Source organism: Salvelinus fontinalis, chromosome 12 (genome assembly GCF_029448725.1).
Source record: "Salvelinus fontinalis isolate EN_2023a chromosome 12, ASM2944872v1, whole genome shotgun sequence".
Classification (NCBI taxonomy): Eukaryota; Metazoa; Chordata; class Actinopteri; order Salmoniformes; family Salmonidae; genus Salvelinus; species Salvelinus fontinalis.
The window spans coordinates 9674279-9681492 of record NC_074676.1 but is presented as its reverse complement, the minus strand read 5'-3'; the positions used below and the strand labels follow the sequence as shown (position 1 = coordinate 9681492).

At 51.8% G+C, this 7214-nt stretch overlaps 1 non-coding gene across 1 annotated transcript; it reads left to right on the top strand.

The window, feature by feature from the left end:
* The first annotated feature begins 6446 nt into the window (after positions 1-6446).
* On the top strand, positions 6447-6501 carry LOC129867716 (U7 small nuclear RNA). The gene has a single exon (XR_008761661.1). It is a non-coding gene; the product is annotated as a U7 small nuclear RNA (small nuclear RNA).
* Positions 6502-7214: the final 713 nt, after the last annotated feature.

The window sequence follows — 7214 nt, the reverse complement described above, 5'->3', positions numbered from 1 at the left end:
TGTATAATTGGATACTAGTGCCTCAACAGCGCCCCTAGAGCCAAGTTATCTAATTAAGGAAGACAATTTGATACACTTCTGTACTATGCAAAAATGGGTGTGGCTTTTGATTGTAAAGTATCTCTGTCCTGAATGAAGTATGTTCCTAAACATTTGTCAGCCAATGCTTCAAACGAACAGCGGATGGCACTAATGCACCAGATTTCCATTAGTGTACCACCAAAGCAAAGCACACAATAGGCTGGCTACCTTACTACCCCAGTACTCTTTATTGCTGCCCATCTCTGTAAACTTCTTATTTCACGCAGAACAACAGCTGAGCTGTAACTGCTGCAGGCAGCGTTGTGGGTAATGGTGTGGAGATTTAGGGCTGGTAATTGGAGGATTACAGTGTTGAGCGAGAACAGAAGTGGACTGTTTACCCCAGCTTTACTCTGGGCTTATATGAATCGTCTGCCGTGTCTATTATTTATCAAACAGTCTCCCAGATAATTGGGAGCGTTCTCCAAAGTAATTCCTGATTTTATGATTCTCTCTATATATAATTACTTCTAAATCTCAAAGATTAAATGTTCTTTTCATGGCTTGCATTTATTAGATAGTGGTTCAATGAGAGTTACGTTTGAGATCTTAATCTGATGATATTGCAGACACATGGCCTTTTATTTTCAGCTCTTGGTACAGTATGATGTAAGAGAAGGCGTTTCAGTTGGACGTTATGATGGCCATTGTAACGACCTGGGTGTCGGTGGGGTGTGAAATCAGACGCAGGAACAGCAGAGCTTCAATGCGGTGATATTTAATGCCTAACCGGCAAACCAAAATGTCCAACACGGACTTACTGGGTGTCATAAACACCTGTCCTCTAACACGGGAGACAAACCCAGTACACAATACAAAACCCACTCCCGAAATCCACAGCAACAGACGAACAATCCCGCACAAAGAAGCATACAATCTGGCTGGCTAATAAAGCCACACTAATTACCAATTACCCCAAACCAGGTGATACAAATAAACACATAGGGAGGGGGAGAAAAGGATCAGTGGCAGCTAATAGGCCGGTGACGACGACCGCCGAACGCCACCCGAACGGGAAGGAGAGCCTGCCTCGGTTGAAGTCGTGACAGTACCCCCCCTCTGACGCGTGGCTCCCGCAGCGCGCCGACACCGGCCTCGAGGTCGACCCGGAGGACGAGGCGCAGGGCGATCCGGATGGAGGCGATGGAAATCCCTTAACATAGATGGATCCAAAATGTCCTCCACCGGTACCCAGCACCTCTCCTCCGGACCGTACCCCTCCCAGTCTACGAGGTACTGCAGGCCCCTCACCCGGCGTCTTGAGTTCAGAATGGCCCGTATCGTATACGCCGGGGACCCCTCGATGTCTAAAGGGGGAGGAGGGACCTCCAGCACCTCACCGTCCTGCAGGGGACCAGCTACCACCGGCCTGAGGAGAGACACATGAAACGAGGGGTTAATACGATAATAGGAAGGGAGTTTTAACCGATAACACACCTCGTTTATTCTCCTCAGGACTTTGAAGGGCCCTACACACTGCGGCCTCAGCTTCCGGCAGGGCAAGCGGAGGGGTAGGTTTCGGGTCGAGAGCCAGACCCTTTCCCCCGGTACAAACACGGGGGCCTCACTGCGGTGGCGGTCAGCGCTCCTCTTCTGCCTAGTAGTAGCTTGTTGGAGGGACTCCTGGACGGCCCTCCAGGTCTCTTTGGAGCGCTGTACCCACTCCTCCACCGCAGGAGCCTCGGTCTGGCTCGGCTGCCATGGTGCCAGAACCGGCTGGTACCCCAACACACACTGAAAGGGGGACACATTAGTAGAGGAGTGGCGTAGGGAGTTCTGGGCCATCTCGGCCCAGGGAATGTATCTCGCCCACTCCCCTGGCCGGTCCTGGCAATACGACCGCAGAAACCTACCCACCTCCTGGTTCACTCTTTCCACCTGCCCATTACTCTCGGGGTGAAAACCGGAAGTCAAGCTGACCGTGACCCCCAGACGCTCCATGAACGCCCTCCATACTCGGGACGTGAATTGGGGGCCCCGATCAGAAACGATGTCCTCCGGCACCCCGTAGTGCCGGAAGACGTGAGTGAATAAGGCCTCCGCAGTCTGTAGGGCAGTAGGGATACCGGGCAACGGGAGGAGACGACAGGACTTAGAAAACCGATCCACAATGACCAGAACCGTAGTGTTTCCCTGAGAAGGGGGAAGATCTGTCAGGAAGTCTACGGACAGATGAGACCATGGTCGTTGTGGAACGGGGAGGGGTTGCAACTTCCCTCTAGGAAGGTGCCTAGGAGCCTTACTCTGAGCGCATACCGAACAGGAGGAGACATAAACCCTAACGTCCCGAGCTAAGGTAGGCCACCAATACCTCCCCCGAAGGCTCCCCACGGTCCTCGTCACCCCAGGGTGACCCGAGGAGGGTAGGACATGAGCCCACCGAATCAGTCGGTCCCGAACACCAAGCGGTACGTACTTACGGCCCGCCGGACACTGAGGAGGCGCGGGTTCCGCCCGTAGCGCCCGCTCGATGTCCGAGTCCACCTCCCATACCACTGGCGCTATCAGCCTCGAGGCGGGGATGATGGGAGTGGGTTCGGTGGTCCTATCCTCCGTGTCGTAAAGGCGGGACAATGCATCAGCCTTTACGTTTTGGGAGCCTGGTCTATAAGACAACGTGTACCGAAACCGGGTGAAAAACATGGCCCACCTTGCCTGACGCGGGTTCAGTCTCCGAGCTGCCCGAATATACTCCAGATTCTGGTGGTCGGTCCAGATGAGAAAAGGGTGCTTAGCCCCCTCAAGCCAGTGTCTCCACACCTTCAGAGCCCTGACCACCGCTAACAACTCCCGATCCCCCACATCATAGTTACGCTCCGCTGCACTGAGCTTACTAGAGAAGAAAGCGCAGGGGCGGAGTTTTGGTGGCGTACCCGAGCGCTGTGATAGCACGGCACCCACCCCAGCCTCGGACGCATCCACCTCCACTATGAATGCCAAAGAGGGATCCGGATGCGCCAACACGGGAGCATCCGTGAACAGAGCCTTCAACCTGTTGAAAGCTCCGTCCGCCGCCGCCGACCACCGCAACCGCACCGGGCCCCCCTTTAGCAGTGAGGTAATGGGAGCCGCCACCTGGCCAAAACCCCGGATAAATCTCCGGTAGTAGTTGGCAAAACCCAAAAACCGCTGCACCTCCTTCACCGTGGTTGGAGTCGGCCAATTACGCACGGCCTTTATGCGGTCACTCTCCACCACCACCCCCGAGGTGGAAATGCGATAACCCAGGAAGGAGACGGCTTGTTTGGAGAACACACACTTCTCAGCCTTGACGTATAGGTCATGCTCCAGCAGTCTGCCAAGCACTTTGCGCACCAGAGATACATGCGCGGCGTGAGTAGTTGAGTAGATCAGAATGTCATCGATATACACAACTACCCCCTGCACGTGCAGGTCCCTGAGAATGTCGTCTACAAAGGATTGGAAAACGGCTGGAGCATTCTTTAACCCATACGGCATGACGCAGTACTCATAGTGGCCCGATGTGGTACTAAATGCGGTTTTCCACTCATCTCCTTTCCGAATACGCACCAGACTGTACGCGCTCCTGAGGTCCAGTTTTGTAAAGAACTGCGCTCCGTGAAATGATTCCACCGCCGAAGCGATGAGAGGTAGTGGGTAACTAAACCCCACTGTGATGGCATTTAGACCTCTATAATCAATACACGGACGCAAACCTCCCTCCTTTTTCTTCACAAAAAAGAAACTCGAGGAGACGGGTGAGATGGAGGGCCGAATGTACCCCTGTCCCAGAGACTCCGCGACATATGTCTCCATAGCCAACGTCTCCTCTTGGGACAAAGGATACACGTGACTCTTAGGAAGCGCAGCGTTAACCTGGAGATCTATCGCACAATCCCTACCCGGTCGATGTGGTGGTAATTTCGTCGCTTTCTTTTTACAGAAAGCGATTGCCAAATCGGCATACTCGGGGGGAATGCGCACCGTGGAACCCTGGTCTGGACTCTCCACCGACGTGGCACCAATGGAAACTCCCAGACACCTTCCAGAACACTCCTCTGACCACCCCTGGAGAACCCCCTGTCTCCACGAAATATTGGGATTGTGCCGGGCCAACCAGGGAACACCCAGCACCACTGGAAACGCAGGCGAATCAATAATAAAGAGACTGATACGTTCCCTATGATTCCCCTGCGTTACCATGTCCAGGGGAACTGTGACCTCCCTGACCACCCCTGACCCTAATGGCCGGCTATCTAGGGAGTGAACGGGAAAGGGAGAATCTATCGGCACAAGCGGAACGCCCAACTTCCGGGCGAGTCCGCGATCCATAAAGTTCCCAGCTGCACCTGAATCGACTAGTGCCCTATGCTGGGAAGAGGGGAAAAAATAAAGGAAAAAAATTGAGACAAACATGTGACCAACAGGGGGTTCTGGGTGAGTTTGGTGCTGACTCACCTGGGGTGATCGAGAAGCGTTCCGCCTGACATCTCGACTCCCAGACAGACCCCCCCAGCACCGGTCGAACGTGTGTCCTCTCCGACCACAGTTGGTGCAGGGGGGGCCTCCTCCTCCGGTACCCCTAGGCGCGGCCCCTCCCAACTCCATCGGGATGGGAGCCGGGGCGCTGGGTGGTGGAACGCACAGGACCCTCTCCGAACGCCCGCGGGCAGCCAGCAGAGTATCCAGTCGGATAGACATGTCAATAAGTTCATCTAGAGAAAGCGCGATGTCCCGACACGCTAGCTCCCTGCGGACGTCCTCCCGGAGACTACACCGGTAGTGGTCAATAAGGGCCCTGTCGTTCCACCCTGATCCCGCGGCCAAGGTCCGGAACTCCAGCGCGAAATCCTGTGCGCTCCTCTTCTCCTGCCTGAGATGAAATAGTCTCTCACCCGCCGCTCGGCCGTCTGTGGGGTGGTCAAACACGGCACGAAAACGACGGGTAAACTCCGGGTAGTGCTCCTTCGCGGAGTCCGGGCCATTCCAGACTGCGTTGGCCCACTCCAGAGCACAACCCGTTAGGCAGGAGACGAGGACACTCACCCTCTCCGCTCCCGAGGGAGTGGGGCGAACAGTGGCCAGGTATAGCTCCAGTTGGAGTAAGAACCCCTGACAACCTGCCGCTGCTCCATCATAATCCCTCGGGAGCGTAAGACGGAGCGCGCTGGAGCCGGGGGATGAAGAGTCCTGGGGGGGGGGAGCCGAAGGTGGAGAGAGGAGCCCACTCCTCTCCCATCGCTCCATTCTCTCCATCATTTGGTCCATGGCGGATCCGATCCGATGGAGGACAGTTGTGTGGTGGAGAACCCGTTCCTCCATCGATGGGAGAGGGTTGGCTGCTGCTCCTGCTGACTCCATTTAAATTGGTGCGGGATTCTGTAACGACCTGGGTGTCGGTGGGGTGTGAAATCAGACGCAGGAACAGCAGAGCTTCAATGCGGTGATATTTAATGCCTAACCGGCAAACCAAAATGTCCAACACGGACTTACTGGGTGTCATAAACACCTGTCCTCTAACACGGGAGACAAACCCAGTACACAATACAAAACCCACTCCCGAAATCCACAGCAACAGACGAACAATCCCGCACAAAGAAGCATACAATCTGGCTGGCTAATAAAGCCACACTAATTACCAATTACCCCAAACCAGGTGATACAAATAAACACATAGGGAGGGGGAGAAAAGGATCAGTGGCAGCTAATAGGCCGGTGACGACGACCGCCGAACGCCACCCGAACGGGAAGGAGAGCCTGCCTCGGTTGAAGTCGTGACAGCCATTCAGTCCAGCTGTGTACCCTAATCCATCTCTAGCTCACCCACCACCAGCACCGTCTTGACCCCACAGTTGATATCGTTACTCCTGACTTCCTGACTTCCTGAGCATCTCACTTGCATTCCCACTGGGCACACAACAGTTGAAATCAACGTTGTTTCAATGAAATGATGTTGACCCAACGTGGAATAGACGTTGAATTCCCGTCTGTGCCCAGTGGGTTTGTGCTGTAATCACTTGGAGACAGTCGGTTAAAGCAGGTTTAGTCAGAGCACCCAGGTTAAAAAAAATAGCAGTATTATTCCTTGTTTTTTTAAAATAAGTAATTCAGTGTCTGTGAAAACACTACAGTATTTAAAACCTATATGCCAAGTATAGACCATATATTGTGTTCCCCACGGGTTATAGAAAATACCCATTCAGACTCCAGTCCCACCTCCCTACAGGTCAGAGGATGTTGGTGGCACCTTAATTGGGGGGGATGGGCTCATGGCAGTGGCTGGAGCGGAATAAGTGGAATGGTATCAAATGGTTTTCATGTGTTTGATAACATCCCATTCGCTCTGTTCCGGCCATTATTATGAGCCGTTCTCCCCTCAGCAGCCTCCGCTGTTACAGATTATGGACAATTTGCTCTATTAGTATTTCTCCAGTAGGTTTCCTCAAGGAGAAAGCCTCCACTTCTATGTCTAAAATAATTCAACAAAACACCATAGTAAATACTACAGTAATGTAAATAAAAACACAAGAGTAAATACTACAGTCTATAACCTGTAGGGAACACAATATATGGTCTATACTTGGCATGCTAATTAAATACTGTAGTGTTTTTGCAGATACTGTAATATTATTATTATTTTTACATGTGAATAATACTGTAGAATTTACAACAAAAAATGTGTGAATAATACTGTAGTATACTACAGTCCTCAAAATACTACAGTAATTACTATAGAATATACTATAGTGAAATGCAAATGCTACAGTATACTACAGTAAGGTCTGCAAAAACACTACAGTGAATACTATAGTATTTATATCATAGTATACTATAGTATTTTTTCATGTTGGTAGGACATTAAAACTTTACCACTCTGGCGGCTTGACTTCCATTACTTTTAATGGTTTTAATGAGCTGGAGTCATTGGCTTGTTTTGGCTTTTTTTTTTTACAACTTTTCTTTCTATTGCCTCTGGGTCCTCTATTGTGGGCTATTGGCTTTGAGGTCCTGGCCATGGAAATCAGCTGGATTTCCACCTGTCCGTGTGACAACTTATCACATTGTTGGGACACAAATTGCACGACCAATAGAAATGTTGGTTGTTTGGAGATCAATAAAATGTAGGATGTCTCTAGAATGCAGCTTCTGTCGTCTGAATTGCTTAGTTAGGG